Source organism: Mirounga leonina, unplaced genomic scaffold (genome assembly GCF_011800145.1).
Source record: "Mirounga leonina isolate KUSES-001 unplaced genomic scaffold, KU_Mleo_1.0 Mir_176, whole genome shotgun sequence".
In the NCBI taxonomy this organism is placed as follows: Eukaryota; Metazoa; Chordata; class Mammalia; order Carnivora; family Phocidae; genus Mirounga; species Mirounga leonina.
The window spans coordinates 47,444,079-47,466,323 of NW_023270454.1; positions in this window are offsets into that span (position 1 = coordinate 47,444,079).

Consider the following 22,245-nt stretch of genomic DNA (forward strand, 5'->3'; position numbering starts at 1 on the left):
CCGGTAGCAGTGGGGAAAGGACTTTAGGGCAGCCCCCTGGACTGAAACCTGGAGTGGCAGGATCACATGGGCAAACTGGGGGTGGCTGGCAGTTTTAGAAGCAAAAAGGGCAGAGATGTGCCCTGACCTGGAGGTGAGGACTGGGAGCCCTGCTGAGGGGCACACAACCCAGGATGCTGTAGTTTTTAGCAGCACAGACAGAAATGGAGATAGTGTGGTCTGGAGAGCTCACTGAAGAACAGACTGTGATCTCTCTGTTCTGAGGCAGAGGGTTGGAAACCATCTCTTCTGCTTTGACTCTCAGAAGAGACTCTCAGAAGAAAGCCACCAGGGAAAGCTGCCAGAGAACAAAAGCCCCCTAAAACTGGGTTTCCCTGAGCCCATCCCCATAGTGGGCAGGGCAACTCTGCCCAAACAGGGTAGCCTGAGTAACAGTGCAGTAAGCCCTTCCCCCAGAAGAGAAGCTGGGAGAACAAGAAGCCAACAACCCTAAGGTCCCTATAAAACATGCATCTTGCTTTGTTTGTGATCAATAATTTGGACTTTGTACATTCCCTCAACCACCCTCAACAGAATGACTAGGAGGAGGAACCCCCAAAATAAGAAAGGCTGAGAGACTGTGACTTCTCCCACAAATTTATAAATGGATAGAGATATAACCAAGATGTTGGGGATGTACTTCAGGATAACAGTTCTGAAGATGATAGCTAGAATGGAGAAATCGAATAATGGCAACATAGGGTCTCTAAGGGCAGAAATGAAAGCTGAACTGGCAGAATTTAAAAATGTTATCAATGAGATTCAATCTAGTCTAGATAATCTAACAGCTAGGGTATGCGAGGCAGAAGAATGAATTAGTGATCTAGAAGACCAATTGATAGAAAATAAGGAAAAAGAGGAGGCTAGGGAGAAACAACTCAAAATCCATGAAAACAGAATTAGAGAAATAAGTGACACCATGAAACGTTCCAATGTCAGAATTATTGGGATCCCTGAGGGGGTGGAGAGAAAGAGAGGACTAGAAGATATATTTGAGCAAATAGTAGCTGAGAATTTACCTAATCTGGGGAATGAAACAAATATTCAGGTCCTAGAGGCAGAGAGGACCCCTCCCAAGATCAAGGAAAAGACGTCAATGTCCCAGCATGTAATAGTAAAACTCGCAAATCTTAGAATCAAGGAAACCATCCTAAGGGCAGTTAGGGGGATGAGATTACTTACATACAGAGGGAGGAACATCAGAATGATGTCAGATCTATCCACAGAGACCTGGGAAGCCAGAAGGGGCTGGCAAGACATATTCAAGGCACTAAATGAAAAGAACATACAGCCAAGAATACTTTATCTGGCAAGGCTGTCCTTTTATCTCCATTCTAAATGAGCATGCAGAGCTTCCAAGACCGTCAGAAAGTGAAAGAATATGTGACCACTAAGCTGGCCCTGCAAGAAATATTAAGGGAGATTCTATAAAAGGAGAAAGACCACAAGAGTGATATAGAACAGAAATTTACAGAGACAATCTACAAAATCAAGGTCTTCACAGGCAACATGATGACAATAAATTCATATCATTTAATAATCACTCTCGATGTGAACGGCCTAAATGCTCCCATAAAATGGCACAGGGGTGCAGATTGGATAAAAAGACAGGATCCGTCCATATGCTGTCTACAAGAGACTCATTTTGAACCTTAAGATACATCCAGACTGAAAGTGAAGGGATGGAGATCCATCTTCCATGCCAACGGACCTCAAAAGAAAGCTGGGGTAGCAATTCTTATATCAGCCAAATTAGATTTTAAGCTAAAGACTGTAGTTAGAGACACAGAAGGACACTATATCATTCTAAAAGGGTTTATCCAACAAGATCTAACAATTGTAAATATCTATGGCCCCAACATGGGAGAAGCCATCTATGTAAGCCAACTGTTAACCAAATAAAGAGTCATATTGCTAATGATGCGTTAATTGCAGGAGACCTCAATATTCTACTCTCAGCAATGGACAGATCATCTAAGCAGAAAATCAACAAAGAAACAAGAGCTTTGAATGACACACTAGACCAGATGGACCTCATAGATATATACAGAACATTCCACCCTAAAACAACAGAATACTCATTCTTCTCAAGTGCATATGGAACTTTCTCCAGAATAGACCACATACTGGGTCACAAATCAGGTCTCAACCGATATCAGAAGATTGAGACTATTCCCTGCATACTCTCAGATCATAACGCTTTAAAACTGGAACTCAATCACAAGAAAAAAATTGGCAGAAATTCAAACACTTGGAAGCTAAAGACCACTCTGCTCAAGAATGTTTGGGTCAGCGAGGAAATCAAAGAACTTAAACAATTCATGGAAAGTAATGAGAACAGCAACACATCGGTCCAAAACCTATGAGAAACGGCAAAGGCAGTACTAAGGGGGAAATACATAGCCATCCAAGTCTCACTCAAAAAAATAGAAAAATCACAAATTCACCAAATAACTTTACACCTTAAAGAACTAGAGAAAAAGCAACAAATGATACCTAAGCCACTCATTAGAAGAGAAATAATTAAGATTAGAGCAGAGATCAATGAATTAGAAACCAGAAAAACAGTAGATCAGATCAATGAAACTAGAAGTTGGTTCTTTGAAAGAATTAGTAAGATCAATAAACAACTGGCCAGACTTACCCAAAAGAATAGAGAAAGGACCCAAATTAATAAAATTATGAATGTAAGGGGAGAGATTATGACTAACATCAAGGAAATATAAACAATTTTTAGAAATTATTATCAGCAACTATATACCAATAAATTAAGCAACCTGGAAGAAATGGTTAGGTCTTCCTGGAAACCAATAAAATGCCAAGACTGAAACAGGAAGAAACTGACAACCTGAACAGGCCAATAACCAGTAATGAGATTGAAGCAGTGATCAAAAACCTCCCAAAAAACAAGAGTCCAGGGCCTGATGGATTCCCTGGGGAATTCTACCAAATAGTCAAAGAAGGCATAATACCTATTATCCTGAAGCTGTTTCAAAAAATAGAAACAGAAGGAAAGCTTCCAGATTCATTCTATGAGGTCAGCATTACCTTAATTCCAAACCAGACAAAGACCCCATCAAAAAGGAGAATTTCAGACCAATATCCCTGATGAATATGGATTCCAAAATCCTCAACAAAATCCTAGCTAACAGGATCCAACAATACATTAAAAGGATCATCCACCACGACCAAGTGGGCTTTATCCCCAGGATGCTAGGATGGTTCAACATTCGCAAATCAATCAATGTGACAGAACACATTAATAAGAGGAGAGAGAAGAACCATACTGTCCTCTCAATTGATGCAGAAAAAGCATCTGAGAAAATACAGCATCCTTTCCTGATTAAAACTCTTTAGAGTATAGGGATAGAAGGAACATTCCTCAAGGTCATAAAATCCATCTATGAAAAACCCACAGCGAATATCATCCTCAATGGGGAAAAGCTGAGAGCCTTTCCCTTAAGATCAGGAACACATCAAGGATGCCCATTCTCACCACTATTGTTCAACATAGTACTAGAAGTCTTAGCAACAACAGACAACAAAAAGAAATAAAAGGTATTCAAATTGGCAAAGAAGAAGTCAAACTCTCTCTCTTCACAGATGACATGATACTTTATGTGGAGAATCCAAAAGACTCCACCCCCAAATTACTAGAACTCATCCAGCAATTCAGTAATGTGGCAGGATACAAAATCAATGCACAGAAATCAGTTGCTTTCTTATACACTAACAATGCAACTGTAGAAAGAAAATTAGAGAAATGCTTCCATTTACAATAGCACCAAAAGCCATAAGATACCTCAGAATAAACTTAACCAAAGACGTAAAGGATCTATACTCTGGAAAGTACAGAACACTCATGAAAGAAATTGAAGAAGACACAAAAAGATGGAAAAATATTCCATGCTCATGGATCAGAAGAATAAACATTGTTAAAATACCTATGCTACCCAGAGCAATCTATACCTTCAGTGCCATCCCGATCAAAATTCCAATGACAGTTTTCAAAGTGCTGAAACAAACAATCCTAAAATTTGTATGGAGTCAGAAAAGCTCCAAAATCACCAAGCTGGGGACATCACGTTGCCTGATTTCAAGCTATATTACAAAGCACTGATCACTAAGACAGCATGGTACTGGCACAAAAAGAGACATATAGACCAATGGAACAGAATAGAGGGCCCAGATATGGACCCTCAACTCTATGGTCAAATAATCTTTGACAAAGCAGGAAAAAAAATATGCAATGGAAAAAAGACAGTCTTTTCAATAAATGGTGTTGGGAAAATTGGACAGCTATATACAGAAGAATGAAACAACCATTCTCTAACACCATACACAAAGATAAACTCAAAATGGTTGAAAGACCTCAATGTGAGACAGAAATGCATCAAAATCCTAGAGGAGAACATAGGCAGTAACCTCTTTGACATCAGCCACAGCAACTTCTTTCAAAATACATCTCCAAAGGCTAGTGAAACAAAATATAAAATGAACTTTTGGGACTTCATCAAGATAAAAACATCTGCACAGCAAAGGAAACAGTCAACAAAACAAAGAGGCAACCCACAGAATGGGAGAAGATATTCGCAAATGACACTACAGCCAAAGCTCTGATTTCCAAGATCTATAAAGAACTTCTCAAACCCAACATCCAAAAAAAAACAAATAATGAAGTAAAAAAATGGGCAAAAGACATGAAAAGACACTTCTCTGAAGAAGACATACAAATGGCTAACAGACACAAGAAAAAATATTCATCATCATTAGCCATTAGGGAAATTCAAATCGAAACCACATTGAGATACCACCTTACACTAGTTAAAATGGCAAAAATTGATGAGACAAGAAACAACAAATGTTGGAGAGGTTGTGGAGAAAGGGGAACCCTCTTACACTGTTGGTGGGAATGCAAGTTGGTACAGCCACTTTGGAAAACAGTGTGGCGGTGCCTCAAAAAATGAAAAATAGAGCTACCCTATGACCCAGCAATTGCACTCCTGGGTATTTACCCCAAAGACACAGATGTAGTGAAAAGAAGGGCCATATACACCCCAGTGTTCATAGCAGCAATGTTCGCAATACTCAACTGTGGAAAGAGCCAAGATCCCCTTCAACAGGCGAATGGATAAAGAAGATGTGGTCCATATATACAATGGAATATTACTCAGCCATTAGAAAGGATGAATACCCAACTTTTACATCAACATGGATGGGACTGGAGGAGATTATGCTAAGTGAAATAAGTCAAGCAGAGAAAGTCAATTATCATATGGTTTCACTTATTTGTGGAACATAAGGGATAGCATGGAGGACATTAGAAGAAGGAAGGGAAAAATGAAGTGGGGTAATCGGAGGGGAAGAAGAACCATGAGAGACTATGGACTCCGAGAAACAAACTGAGGGGTTTAGAGGAGAGGGGCGTGGGGGGATGGGTTAGCCCAATGATGGGTATTAAGGAGAGCATGTACTTCATGGAGCACTGGATGTTATACGAAAAAAATGAATCATGGATCACTACATCAAAAACTAATGATGTATGTTGACTAACATAATATAATAAAATTAAATTAAAAATATAGTAGAGTCCCCATATATCCCAAGCCCATTACTTTATTTTAGCATCTTACATAAGTATAAAGCATTTTTTAATTTTTTATTTATTTATTTTTATTTATTTTTAAATATTTTATTTTTTTGTCAGAGAGAGAGAGAGAGTCAGAGCACAAGCAGGGGGAGAGGCAGAGGCAGAGGGAGCCTGACCTCTGATCATCCAAAAGTTGAAGTGGACAAGAGAGTGGAATAAAGTACAGGAAAGATTCTAGTTGGCAGCCTGTCTTGGCACGTGAGAGCTGTTGAGATTCGTTTCATGGATTCAGGAGAAAACAGCCCCTCTATTACAGGAGAGCTCACTCACTGTTTCATTGGGTGAACACTTTTCACCTGCTTGGTCATTTATGAGATTCTTTAGATAGGCAATACTGCCCTTTTGTCTTCATCTCCTGAGTTTTCCTTATTGCTTCAGGCAACCTTGAACCTGATGAGAGGTAACAGTAGGCCATCTCTTAATCATGAGCACACAGCTAATTAGTAGGAGCAATCTTTATGAGATTATGAGAGAATATGGAGTTCACAGTAACTTGATAGTTTGCTCAAAAATCATTTTGTTGCAGGGTTGCAGAGTTCTTGTCTCACAGAGTCAAAGAATGAATCCCATGGACACAAAAAGGTAAGTGAAGTGAAAGCTTATTAAGTGAAGGTGAGAACAAAAAGAAAAGAAAAAAGCTCTTTAGAGTGCAGGGGTCCTGAACAGGTTGCCACTGAGGGCTTTTATGGTTGTTCTTTTATAGAAATCTGACCAGGGAACTTGGTAAATATTTCATCTATGACATTTAAGACAAACAAGGTGGACTTGTAAATATCATGAAAATATCCCACCTATATTTAGAACAAACAGAGTGGATTTGTTATGTTCCCTTTTCTCTGGTTAATGCCTTATCTATATCATTTCTCCACATCTGGGATTTCTGTGAGCCTGGTTATATAGCTCCCTACCTATCTCTCCCTACCTAGCCTCTCCTGTCCCTTACTCAATTTGATCCTCTACTCAAGCAGGCTGCATACTCTATCATGTATGCTTCTTTGCCAGTCCTGCAGAATGATCAGTTTGGATTATGGAGAAAATTCTCATCTATTGTTTTCAGGTTGAAATATATCAGTTAGGAATGATTTGGGTTACAAATTAATAGACTCTTTACCATTGTAGTTAATGGGGTGCCTGGGTGGCTCAGTCGTTAAGCGTCTGCCTTCGGCTCAGGTCATGATCCCAGGGTCCTGGGATCAAGCCCCGCATCAGGCTCCCTGCTCAGCGGGGAGCCTGCTTCTTCCTCTCCCACTCCCCCTGCTTGTGTTCCCTCTCTTGCTGTGTCTCTCTCTGTCAAATAAATAAATAAAATCTTTAAAAAAAAAAGAAAACAATAACTACACTATATGACCGTTTTATCAGACAATGAATGGATGGTTTAAACTTTTGACAGTGAGCTAAAGTTTATGCCTATATAATGGTTAATTGTAAGTGAATATGAAAGAATAAAAATATAAAAGAGGAATAATTTTGGTGAACGATTACCTCTCATTAAATTGTGTGAAAGGTATAAAACATAATGATTCAAAATATGTGATATATGGATTAGACAGACCATGCACTCCATAAGAAATAGTTTCCAAATAAAAGTAGAAAAAACATAAATTACATGTTCCTATTTTTAAGATACTATAAAAAGCTAAGACCAAAATTCATTCATGAATTTTTACATATTCAAAACACTGTCATTATTATTTTGTGATGAATAGACTAACAGTTATATCATCAAGGGCACATAGAAAATGCCTTTCTCCAAATTAGCTTTTATCAAGTTGACTATAGCTCCAAGACATACATTAGTTTAGGAGGAGATGATTTATATAGATTCCAATAATAGTCTCACTGTCCTGGATACCAATCAGTAGAGACTTTTTCTTATATTATTCACTTGACTTTGTCATTTATGCTGACATATAGACAAAGATCACTGTACAAGTTTATGAAGACAGAGTTTGGCATGTTAAAATAATGCTTTTTAAAAGAACTTCCAACTTTAGTAGTATATTTTAATGACCTGATAGAATCAACTAACAATGTTTTAAATAACAGCAAGACATTTATCTCCTTTACCTCTTTGTTTAAATATTCCCCTTCCAAGAGTTTTCATCATTAATTCTTTGCCAGTTTGAACTGGTTATCTACTGAATGCAATTGAAGGCAGATTTTAAATTTCTTCTAAATTTTGGTAGTAATGGTAATAAAAATATGCCTATTATATATTTAACATCAAAACCATAAGGTTATGCTAATTTAGTTCAGGATATTTTTTAAATGAGAGCCATTCTTAGCAAAAAATAAGTTAAATATTGTTAAACCAGTCAATTTGGGCTTCTGCTATATGGAGACAGAATAGGAAAAGGTGTGGAAAAGAATCCGTATATATTAGTTACTGAAATGATTTTATTTATTTATTTTTTAAAGATTTTATTTATTTATTTGACAGAGAGAGGGAGAGAGACGGCGAGAGAGAGGGAACACAAACGGGGAGTGGGAGAGGGAGAAGCAGGCTCCCTGCCGAGCAAGGAACCCAATGTGGGGCTCGATCCCAGGACCCTTGGACCATGACCTGAGCCCAAGGCAGACGCTTAACGACTGAGCCACCCAGGCGCCACCTGACATGATTTTAAACAATAATTTAAAGTTCAGCATTTTTCTTCTGAGATTCAAAATATTCCAGGCTCTTCCAAATAACTCTAGGTTTACTTATGAAAAAAAGTCTCTAAAATGGCTATTTTAAAGATCCTATTAATCAAAGTAAAAACTTTATGTAAACGATACACATTTAATTAACATAAAATAATAAAATCATTTTCATAAAAAGCAATACAGTAGAAATAAATGAAACAAAAACAAATGAACAAACAAAATAAGTAATAACCTCTATGTGTGGAAGTATGAAATACTGGAAATTATTTCATAAAGTAACTCCCACATGTCTTGGGAAATACAAATTAGTGTAAAAAAAAGAGTGTATACCCCCCTGTGGCTTTGGAATGGAGTCACCATAAACTCCTGCCTTAAGCCAAAAACAAGTATAAAAGATAACATAATGACATATTCAAATCCAGATTGGAAGGAGACTGGGCATTTTTACTATAGTAGATTTGACTTCATCCCATTGCAGTTGAAAACCTGAAATAGTTTGACAGCACAATTAGCATATCAGGAAGGGAAATCAGTATAATGAAATCTACTACAAAAGAATCCACAGAATAATTGAGATATCTCTCTCCCCCTTCACACACACACACTTTTATGACTTCATGAGTTGCTCAAAAATATTTTTGATGCATGTGCAGAAATTCTGGCTTCTTTCTAGGGATAATGACACTGATAGATCCCATTTTAAATTAGTGAGTAGATATCTCATATTCCAGAATCTTAAATATATTCCTGACAAGACTATTTTACTTCCGGCATATTCACTTTCCCACAGTCCCAAATGACTATATTGAATCTCTTCTCTATTCTCAATATTCCAACAAATCTTAAATTCTCCTTTCTCTTACCTGATGCTTTTGCCTCATAATTAATTGAGAAAATATAAACAAGCATTTAATAATTGTCTCATCCATCCTTTCACCACCAAATCTATCAACAAACTAGCATCCATATGTGGGGGCAGGGTATATGTGGGAAATCTTTGTGCATTACTTTTAATTTTTTCTTTTTTTTTTTACTGCTTTAAAAGAAGGTCTTTAGGAAAAAATCACAAGTCTGTATAAAGACAGTATTTCAGCTGACTAACAACTGGCTATATTCTTTTACTCCCCCCTCCCATTTCTTCTTATGCTTTTAAGGGCTAATCACTAATATTTGCATACTTTATATAATCTTAAAGAAAAGGCATGTAGAATGTGTGTACTGAGAATTTTATAAGTACAACATCAAAATTCACCTTCTGTTTCACTCTTAACTCCAATAGATAGCCAATGGGATGTTCAAAAGTTGTCATTCACTCAACAGTATGGACCCCTGCACTCATTCTCTCTTAACAGTTTGTCATTTTATTCCTTTATCAGTCCCTTTATTCCCAAAGTCCTGAGAGACTCATGTTAATCCAAACCTTATTGAAGCTACCACTTAACTAATTTTCAACCTACGTTATGTTCCTAATATGATTCCATCTCAACACTGTAGTCTCTCTCCTACAAATCCTCCAAATGAAGATATATATATAATGAAGAGCATGTGAGCAAGCTCTCACACCTTTGTCTACCAGGGATATCTGGGGTTATAAACTCCAGCCTCCAAGATGTGACTGAAGACCAGGACTGGTGCCAAGGAAACCACATCCTATTCCAGGCTCTGCCATTTTATAAACTAACCAGATGGTGCCATTTCAGTGCTCGATTTTCTTCATCCATTAAAAAAAATTAAAAATTTTATTTTTTTAAAAAGCATAACCACAGAAAAGAGACTCTTAAAATGTGACTCGGAAACTGGATCTTTCATTAATCAGATGGAAACTAGCTTATTGTCTGTGAAATGGTGAAAATACCTAGCACACGGTATAGCATCACCTGCAATAGATTGGAATGAGCCACAGATGGAAAGGGAAACAGTGGCTTATGCAGAAGCTCTAGAAATTTAATGGTCTGAAGGCAATGTTTAAGTCAGTGTGTACATTTGACTAATCTATGTTAGAAGTCTTGAGCAGAGAATGATATGCTCAAGATAGCCAACCATCCTTCACAGCATTCTTTGAAAGCTGAAGAGCTGGTATGGCAGCTATAATATAAAGATATGCTCATTTCCTACAACTGTACAACGGACTATGTTGAAAATCAGGCACAAAAAATATCATGAGAGTGGCAGAGTTGCAAAGTAAACTGGATTTTACAGCTCAAGTGTCCTCCAATGGTAAAGTAAGAGTTCTTATATTTGGACGCTTAAAAGCAGAATGAAATGATCTGAGTGGTTAGATGTTAACATTGGTATCTATATTTCAATTTGTAGATTAGCACCAGATGAATGTAAAAAATTGGGCATGGGTTTATTTGAAATATTGAAGACATGATTGATGATAGTAATGATGATGATTGGTGCTAGAGGTTATGGAGAAAGACTAACATTTTTTGAAAACTGACATGTGCCAAAATTGTTCCAATCTCCATGCAATAGTGTCATTATAATACCCATTTCAGGGATGGAAACTTAAATAAAATCCCTAAAATTTAGAAATCTTGGAGTCAAGATTTTAACCTCAATACACTGACTTTTCTGAGCCATATGAGAAAAAGATGCTTCGTGTAATATAAATGAACTTAGACTTTGCCTTAAGGACTGTTGAATCCTTCAAATATTTGCAGCAGCTTTGATTTAGAAATTTGGAATTTATTTTAGTATTCAGAAAGAGAAGAGATATTGTCCTGCTTTAGAATATTTATGTGAATATTTATGTGAAGGTAGAGAGAAATAGACATTTGCAGAGAGCCTTATGAGGTAGAAATTATAGTTCTTGGAGAGTGATTAGATATGGAGTGAAATGCAATCAAGTATGATATTCATAGTATTCAAAAACCAACACAGCATAAGTACCAATCAATCAGATTGATGTCAGAGCAATCAGAACAGACAGCAGCAGCTTTACATTAGCAGTGTGTCCTGGCTCATTATCAGCTCTGGGTAAACGGGGAGGCAGAAAGTGTGTAGTTCATGTTTCTGACTTAAGTGAATGGGTGGATGGTAATGCTGGTCTTTAGGCTGGGACATATTTACGTACTGAATTATAACATATATTTCATTCACAAAGCAGTTTTTGTGTTAACTTCTTATAAATCTATTATGAAGCTCAAATGAAATACAACACCATGGTTGTTGGTTGCTAGAAAAATATGGATCATAAACGTCATTTGAATAGTTTTGTGTGTGGAAAATATATATTTAATGTTCTTTTAAGTTTTTTATTGATTATATACTTAAACATATATAGCAGGAAATAGACACACGAGAAAACTTTTACTTAGAACCAATGCAGTTATTAGTAATATCAATATACATTAAATTAGGCATAACTTCAATGCCCAAATGTAGTGTATTTTAACAAATTATAAGTTAAGATGTTGCTATGTACAAATACTTATTGCCAGAATTGTAAAATATATGCACCCACAGAAAAAATAAAGCGCATACATTCTTTTTGTAGGAATTAGTGTGTGTGTTAATTATATTACAGGTGGTCCTGCCCTAGCCACCTGTCTTCAATAAATGATCTAAGGTAGACATTCCACAGGAAACCATGAAGGAACAATAGAAATAGAAGGAAAATTAATATTGTACAACTTCCCAGGTCTTTGACTTCAAATGTTAGGATAATAGATTGATACAATTTATTTCAGGATAATTTGCCAATAGCAAAAATTTAAGTGTACATCCATATGTATTCAGATATCTGTTCATTACAGATATCTCATGCTCATTACATCTTGATTTTTAATAGTATAAAATATTAACATCAGCTTAGGTATACATAGGTAGACAATAGGCAATATAAGTTTTGTATGCCTTATCCCAATGCAAAACAAATCCAAAGCAGCAGTTGGAATTAACAAATTAAATATAATTGCTGACCTGAAGAGATATTCATGATATACTGTCAAGTGAAACAAACGGAATTTTTTAGTATTTTATAGTATGAATAATTCCTTTGGTGAAATTGAAAAATGAATTCTATTCTCATGACTCCAAGACTGCTCTGTGTTCCACTATACTCTGATGCCTTCCAGTCATATTAACAAAAATTAGCATAAATATAACCCTTGTGCCTTAGATTCCCCTGATACAGGGAACCTCTGATTAATTTCAGATTGGGGCATGGGTGCCTGGCAATATAGATCATCCTTAATTTGACTTAAGCCTCTGCTCAATCCCCAGGAGAATAAAATAAAACAATGAATTTATTTGTTTACCCTGGCAACTGCATTCTTAAGCATTTATAAGGAAATGCTTATAGCGCAATTAAGAAGGAACGCTAATTACAGAAAAACAACATCCTTAAATATTCTACTTGTAATGGAATATTGTGATAGTCTCCTAAATAATCAGATATGTGGGGAAATATTAGAGAAGGAGGGAAGGAGGAATGAAGGAAGAGAGAAAGGAGATAAGCAGTGAATGAGGGACTAAGTTAATTTTATTTTCAAAATCTTCAATATATGACTTTCATATACATTTTCTAGTTTATACCTCTCACATGCTTTTTAAGCAGGTCATAAAACAATTAAGTGAATTGCTTGTTTTTTCTCTATAAATGCTTTTAAGTTTCTGTTTCCTAACTTTGCTCATCTCATACCCTCAACAGAAATGTCCTTTTCTAAATCTTACCTGATTTTGAAGGGCAATTCAATGGCCACCCAGTTTACACAACCTTTCTTGATTAATCTCTATCCTAGCCAAACCCTCACTAGCATAATATATGAACATATATAATCATATTTTATCTGAAACTTTTAATAACATGTAACCTGTTCAGGTGCTGGTATATATATTTTGCTTTGCTTCTAAATAAATGATAGTCTCCAATTTTCATTATGGAGATATTAATGTTATTTTTTTTAAAGATTGATTTATTTATTTTAGAGAGATAGAGAGTGAGAGCTGGGGGGAGGGAGGGGCAGAAAGAGAGGGAGAGAGGGAAACTCCAGCAGACTCTGAGCTGAACACAGAGCCCCATAGGGGGCTTGATCCCACTACCCTGAGATCACGACCTGAGCCAAGAGTCAGATGCTTAGCTGATTGCACCACCCAGGTGCCCCTTATGTTATTTTTCTTGTATTTTTTTGCTATTAAAAGTTTATTACGTTTGAAGCATGCTTGCCTTTTCTTTGGAGTTTTAATGTATCATCTGAAACTTCATAAATTTTCCTTTGACGTTTTTACAGAGCTATAACTAAGGAAATTTTGATTGTTGCTTATTAAAACAATGGCTTTATGGTATCATATGCATATTAGATTAAAATAAATTCTGTTTTGTTTTCAGTACCATCATCACTGCTTAAAAGATATTTCCACATAATATTTTAACTTGATCTCATTTATTCCATAAATGTCAAATCTATGCAAGCTGCTCTCTGAAATTCTGCCTTTAGGAATTCTAAAGCCTTAATATAGGCACAAATCAAAGTTATCCTGTATATTATTACAGGAAATGGGTTCTGAAGCTGCCTCTAAACATCAAACAGCTTGACCTAATTAACATATGTATATAATATTATACTATACATTATTATTATATATTTATATATTAATATGTGTGTATAATTACTTAAATAGCTAACTGAAATTAGTGATAATTTCATGCCATGCATTTACTTTTGGCATGTATAGATGTAGAATTATTTTTTCTGAGGTCTTAATAAGACACCGGATCAAGTCTATTTGAAGCAGTGAGGTTTTCATGATATTAAAGTTTTCACCTATTTATTACACCAGATAATAATATGACTAGGTGATGGTACATTTAAATATCCATAAAAGTGGAGGATCCTGGATGGCTCAGTTGGTTAAGGTTAAGCATGTGCTTTCAGCTCAGGTCATAATCGCAGAGCCCTGGAATCCAGCCCAGAGTTAGGTTCCCTGCTCAGTGGGGAGTCTGCTTCTCTTTCTGCCCCTCCCCCAGCTCATGCGCGCTCTCTCGCGTTCTCGCTCTCTCTCTCAAATAAATAAATACAATCTTTAAAACAATATATCCATAAAAGTGTTATAGATTGTATTTGGTAGAGAAGATTTGTTTATTATTCCTCCATTTCATTGTATCTAACAACACTGGGTTACTATTATTAATGCCCCTCCACAAAATTTAGAGCTACCCCAGTGGTCACCACCACACCCTGCCCTCCATTACAGGGCCTTTAACATCTGACCCTTGACCTCCTTATCTTATTTATACTGTTATCTTTCAGTCCTGTGTCTTCACCACACTAGCCTTCCTCTCCCTTAAACCTGCTGAGCTCCTTCATTTGTTAAGGGGTTTACACATAAAAAAAAAAAAAAGCTTTTCTACATATTAAACTGCATTCTTTGGCTATATGACACAGCTATGACCTCCCAGAGTTTTCCTGAAGACCCTATATAATAATCCTTACCCTTTAGGTTATTTTTATTTCATTTTCAATAATTGCTGGGGTTTTTTTTGTTTTTTTTTTGTTTTTTTACAGGGCTTGATACTGAAATCTCATTAGTAATTTAGGTAACTTGGTGAATCTTTTCAACTCCATCAGAATGCAGGTTCCTTTAAAATAGAACTTTATGGGGTGCTTGGTTGGCTCAGTCCGTTAAGTGTCTGCCTTCAGCTCAGGTCATGATACCCAGGGTCCTGGGATTGAGCCCGGTGTTGGGCTCCCTGCTCAGCACGGATTCTGCTTGTCTTTCCCTCTGCTGCTCCCCTTGCTTGTGATTTCTCTCTCTCTCTCAAATAAATAAATAAAATCTTTAAAAAAAATAGAACTTGATGTTCAGTGTTGAAGTCCCACAACCTGGAATAGAATCTGGCACATAGTTGCTGTCCAATGAATAAATTAATTAATGCAGCACAGCTGTATATATGGGAAAAGTGGTTTTGGTATCACTGAGGGCGAGTAGGTGTTGTGAGGCAGACATAACATCTCCACATGTCAAATATTTTTTAAAAAGTTTAAAAGAAGAGTGAATACTACTTCTTCCTTTAAAACTTAAATTACCCCATTCTAAAGACAGCAAAAAGTAAGTTTAGATTGTTATAGACAGACACTCTTTGATCAGGAGAGAGCAAAATAATTATTTCAATAGATAATGCTGTTGCTACATTTGCTGCCCATTGAGAAATGGCTACCATAGATCGCACAGCTTTGCATAGATACTGGAAGGAAGGGCACCATTTGCATGGTCCCACAGACAAGAAAAAAAAGAGTTAACTGCTCTGTAATGATGGAGCAGCTGCTGTAGGAGATTTAATTGTTGCTAGTTCCTGCAGCTTTTCCAACTTTCTTTCTTTTCTGAAAGAAAGCTAAAGGGGACAGTAAGAGAACAAGAGAGGAAAAGAGAGATTACAAATTACATGTAATAAATTATAAGCCTGGAATATATAAATCCAAACAGGAATTGTGGAGGGTTGGGGGAGGGAGAAAAAGAAGACATAGACATTATGTAGAAACACATAGATATTTACTGATGTATGGGTGTATGTGTTTATCAGAGGTGTGAAGAAACAAAAGAGAAACTTACTAAAAACTCATGTCTCTTTTTTGAAATAGGCATAGCAGAGGAGAGGAAAATAGCCCCTGAAATCAAAATTAAATACGATTACTGCCAGCTGTGTTAGGTGGCTTGCCCAGTTTTTGAGTGATTAAAAGGAAAGTTACAGACCACAGTACTTCACCTGTTTATTCATACGTGCCTTTGATACTGGAACACACTGCCTGTTTCAGCGTTCATGAAATTCACAAGTTTACCTCATTAAGCTCTTCAGGGAAATTTTAATCTTAATTTCATGATCTTTTAAAATTAAAGCGTGAGAATTATATTGAATAAATATATTTCACTTATAATAAAAAATTCTACCCAGAAACCACTCTTGAACACGTGTAGTTGTAGTAAGTATGGCAATAGATAAAACGTTTATCTAAAGTATTCATTAAGATGATAATCAAGATACAAATGGATGAACCATTCTGTTAATGAGAGCAATTGTATGGCTAAAAAAATCTATTTATATAATACCAATTTTAGCATTATTTTTCAGTTGCTATCTTTTTATAAATATATGTGTGATCCCTTTTCACACTATATATGTAGAGTGTTTGCTCATGTATTACCAAACCGTTTCATTAGTTGGATAGTTCTAAAAAACTAAAAACATGAATTTAATCACCAAAACGGCTCTCATCTGTTTTTACTTAGCAAATAGTAATTAGAACTACTAAATCTGTAGGTTACCAGCAAATTTTCAACTACCAAATTTTTAAGTCCAACATTAGTAAGATAAATGCTTATTTATCTTAAATTTTGAGGTGTTTCCTATATATTTTTTTAATGGCCAAAATGCTTCTATTGATAAGAAGCCAGGGGAATAAAAAGGATCCTTATATTCCAGGCTTCTGGGCTTTGCCTTGCATTTAAAATAAATCCTTATTGGGGCGCCTGGGTGGCTCAGTCATTAAGCATCTGCCTTCGGCTCAGGTCATGGTCCCAGGGTCCTGTGATCAAGCCCCGCATCGGGCTCCCTGCTCTGCGGGAAGCCTGCTTCTCCCTCTCCCACTCCCCCTGCTTGTGTTCCCCTTCTCGCTGTATCTCTGTCAAATAAATAAAATCTTAAGAAAATAATAAAATTGGGGCACCTGGGTGGCTCAGCCGTTTAGCGTCTGCCTTCGGCTCAGGTCATGATCCCAGGGTCCTGGGATCGAGTCCCACATCGGGCTTCCTGCTCAGCGGGAAGCCTGCTTCTCCCTCTCCCACTCCCCCTGCTTGTGTTCCCTCTCTCGCTGTCTCTCTCTATCAAAATAAATAAATAAATAAATAAATAAATAAATAAATAAATAAATAAATAAATAAATAAATAAAATAAATGCTTATTGCATTTCACTTGTGTATAGCATCAAAATTAACGGCATCAATATTTTTTACCAGCTCAAATTTATGTGGGAAGTAGTAGACATTAACTTAGTTAAAAAAATATTATTTTCTCTATCCATTCCTCTGTTGATGGACATCTCAGCTCTTTCCATAGTTTGGCTATTGTGGACATTGCTGCTATAAACATTGGGGTGCACGTACCCCTTTGGATCACTACATTTGTATCTTTGGGGTAAACACCCAGTAGTGCAATTGCTGGGTCATATGGTAGCTCTATTTTCAACTTTTTGAGGAACTTCCATACTGTTTTCCAGAGTGGCTGCACCAGCTTGCATTCCCACTAACAGTGTAGGAGGGTTCCCCTTTCTCCGCATCCCCACCAACATCTGTCGTTTCCTGACTTGTTAATTTTAGCCATTCTGACTAGTGTGAGGTGGTATCTCATTGAGGTTTTGATTTGGATTTCCCTGATGCCAAGCGATGTTGAGCACTTTTTCATGCATCTGTTGGCCATTTGGATGTCTTCTTTGGAAAAATGTCTGTTCATGTCTTCTGCCCATTTCTTGATTGGATTATTTGTTCTTTGGGTGTTGAGTTTGATAAGTTCTTTATAGATTTTGGATACTAGCCCTTTATCTGATATGTCATTTGCAAATATCTTCTCTCATTCTGCTGGTTGTCTTTTGGTTTTGTTGACTGTTTCCTTGGCTGTGCAAAAGCTTTTTATCTTGATGAAGTCCCAATAGTTCATTTTTGCCCTTGCTTCCCTGTCTTTGGCAATGTTTCTAGGAAGAAGTTGCTGTGGCTGAGGTCGAAGAGGTTGCTGCCTCTGTTCTCCTCTAGGATTTTGATGGACTCCTGTCTCACATTTGGGTCTTTCATCCATTTTGAGTTTATTTTTGTGCGTGGTGTAAGGAAATGGTCCAGTTTCATTCTTCTGCATGTGGCTGTCCAATTTTCCTTGCCATTTGCAATGACGTGGATGGAACTAGAGGGCATTATGCTCAGCCAAATAAGTCAATCAGAAAAAGAGATGTATCATATGATCTCACTGATATGAGGAATTCTTAATCTCAGGAAACAAACTGAGGGTTGCTGGAGTGGTGGGGGGGTGGGAGGGATGAGGTAGCTGGATGATGGACATTGGGGAAGGTATGTGCTATGGTGAGCACTGTGAATTGTGCAAGACTGTTGAATCTCAGATCTGTACCTCTGAAACGAATAATACATTATATGTTAAAAAAAAGAAAAGAGAGAAGATAGTAGGAAGGGAAAAATGAAGGGGGGGGATTCGGAGGGGGAGATGTACCATGAGAGACTATGGACTCTGAGAAACAAACGGAGGGTTTTAGAGGGGAGGGGTGTGGGGGGATGGGTTAGTTCAGTGATGGGTGTTAAGGAAGGCACATATTGAATGGAGCACTGGATGTTATTCGCAAACAATGAATCATGGAACACTACATCAAAAGCTAATGATCTAATGTATGGTGATTAACATAACATAATAAAATAAAAAAAAGACAAAAAGTATTATTTTCTCTTCCATTTCTCATTTTGGTTTTTGAGTCTTCTCTCTTTTTTTCTTAATGTAGCTAAAGCATTGCCAATTTTGTTCATTTTTTGGAAAAACTGGTCATTACTTTCAATGTTATGTTATTATTCATTCTGGTCACTATTTTATTTATTTCTGATTTTTCTTTGTCATTTCCTTCCTCCACTAAATTTCAGCTAAGCTTCTTCTTTTTCTACTGCCTTGTGGTGTAATTGTTTATTTGAACTTTTTTTTCTGAATACACACATTTGTAGCATAAATTTCACTCTAATGTCGACTTTTGCTGCCTCGCATAGGTTTTGGAATATTGTGTTTTCTTTTTCTTTTGTTTTGAGACATATTTTGATTTGCCATTTGATTTTGTAATTTGACCCATTGCTTGTGCAGTAGTATATTGTTTAATATTTACATAGTAGGGGCACATGGTTGACTCAATCGGTTAAGCCTCTACCTTCAGCTCAGGTCATGATCCCAGGGTCCTGGGATGGAGCCCACTTTGGGCCCCCTGCTAAGCAGGGAGCCTGCTTCTCCTCTCCCTCTGCCACTCCCTCTGCTTGTGCTCTCTCTCTCTGTCAAATAAATAAATAAAATCTTTACAAAAATATTTACATATTAAATACTTAATATTTACATTGTAGATTTTCCAGCTTTGTTTTATTGTTATTTAGTTTTGTACCAGTATGATTAGAAAACATACTTGGTGTGATTTCAGTCTTCTTAAATTTGTAATATTTGTTATATCTTTTTTTATGTGATTTAACCAGGGGATTCTTCTGTGTGAACTTGAAGAGCATGTATATTCTATTTTTCTTGGATGGATTATTTTATACATATCTTTTAGAACCATGTATTCTGAAGTATACTTCAAGTAAAAATGCTACTATTGAAAAATAAAAAAAAAACAATAACTTTAAGTGAGGGTATTCATTTAAAATAAAATATATCAGAGAGGAGGTAGGTGGGGGGATGGGTGAAATTGGTGAAGGGAATTAAGAGTACACTTATCATAATGAGCACTGAGTAATGATGTATAGAATTATTGAATCACTATATTGTATACCTGAAACTAATATAAGACTGTATGTTAGCTATACTGAAATTAAAATAAAAAACTTAATAAAAATGCTAATTTTAAAAGAAAAAATGTTTAATGAATATTTAATTACTGAATTTCCATTTCTCAGGAATATTAACGGTTGATGATGTATGTGCAATCTGCAAAATTAATGGAACATGGGGCTTCATCACTGACTATATACAAACCAGAAGAAACAAATCTGTAGAAGATACATTAACCACTACTTGAAAGTTAATCTTTATTTTAGAGATTTTATGCCTAGAGAGGACAGTTTAACATGTTCAGTTGCAGAACTGCATTCACCCATTATTCTATGAACTATGGTTTTTATTTTATTTTTATTTTTTTATTTTTTTAAAGATTTTATTTATTTATTTGAGAGAGAGAGAATGAGAAACAGAGAGCACGAGAGGGAAGAGGGTCAGAGGGAGAAGCAGACTCCCTGCTGAGCAGGGAGCCCGATGCGGGACTTGATCCCGGGACTCCAGGATCATGACCTGAGCCGAAGGCAGTCGCTTAACCAACTGAGCCACCCAGGCGCCCGAACTATGGCTTTTAATTGGAATCAAAATACACCTCTAAAATAGCATCACTCATTTTCAAGTCCACGCTTTCAACTGCAAATACTAAAAGTGAAATAATATCTTTGCTATCTCAGCTCCTTGAAGAGAAGACAAAATACGCAAATGTTAAATGATGTCCAATTTATGTCAGTGTCATCAGACGTTACAAATAAAAAATAGGTTTCAATATGATTTGAGATTTCCACCTACCTCGCAGATTCAAAGAAAAGGATTTGGAAGTTCATTCTATCAATATGTAACACCTTAAATTATTGTCAATGTGATTATAAATTTAATTAATAGTATACTAGATAGAAAATAAAATATTTTATTTTTGCATGAAAATAAGAGTAAAAATAAAATATTTTATTTTTGCACTATAATATAAAAAATATTTTGATGGTAACATAAAGAAACATGGAACAGAAATGTAATTGGTGTATAAAAAATTCATATCATTTCTAAAGAAGCAGTAGTTATATACCACTAGTGATAGAATGCATTATTATCAAAATGTATATATATAAACAGAATAAATGAACTATACATTTTTGTGTGAAATATGTTATCAAATATAAAACGTATGTTTCAACATGACAGTAAATTGCTTGCTATTTTTCTGACCAATCATTAACTTAGAAATATTTGATTTTTCATTAAAAAACAATTACAAAATGAAAACAAAACAAAGCAAGATGAGTATCCTACTATTATATTTGGCATTTTGTAAACAATTCCACTAAATTTTGTCTGTATTTTTTTCAAAACTACTTGTAAACTTTTAATCTAATAATCAAATAATGGAACAACTGAAATATTTTCAGTTTTAGAGGATGTGTTGATATGCAATTATTAAGAGCAGTGCTACAGAAACATGTTAGAACATACATGTGAACAAGAAAGGGAGGAAGGAAACATTATGAGGAAAAATTTTCTGGAGAAGTTTTTTTACTTGGAATTCTATAAACCAACCTTGATAATTCTCAACTTCCCAGGGTGATATTTTTGATGAAGCTCCTATAATTTAACGGATTAATATTTTATTCATAGTAGATTAACATAAAATAAAATTTAGAAAGCTTTTATTTTTATAATAAAAATTTAATAAAATATTCTAAAGAATCATAGACATGTTATATATTACAAGTATTATTGTAATACTTGTTCAAGAAAGCTACCTGAAATGAGGCAAAATTGTATGTGTGAAAATAATTTGTTTGGGAATATATGTAAATTTCAATATAAAAATGAAATTGAGAATATTTTTTTTAAAGATTTAATTTATTTATTTGAGAGAGAGAGCACATGAGAGGGTCAGAGGGAGAAGCAGACTCCCTGCCAAGCAGGGAGCCCGATGTGGGACTTGATCCCGGGACTCCAGGATCATGACCTGAGCCAAAGGCAGTCACTTAACCAACTGAGCCACCCAGGCACCCCAGAAATTGAGAATACTTTTTATTTTCAGAATTTTCTCTAAATTTACCAGAGACCTCAGCCACTATAGAGTGCAGTTCTGATAAAATAGTATGTATAGAGTGCTGAAATGGCCAAGAATATTAAATTTATTATTTAGTAAGTTAACTTTGGAGAGATTGTGGGTAATTTTGACAAAATTGAAAAATAATAAGACAATACAAAAAAGATGTCATTTCTAGAGAAAAATACAAATGATAAAATGTTAAATGCGATATGGTGAAGAAAGGGTATCTAGTTACAGGGATATATACAAAAAAATTTTCCTAAGTTACTTTTTTTGTTTGTTTGTTTGTTTGTTTGAAAGATTTTATTTATTTATTTGACAGAGAGAGACACAGCG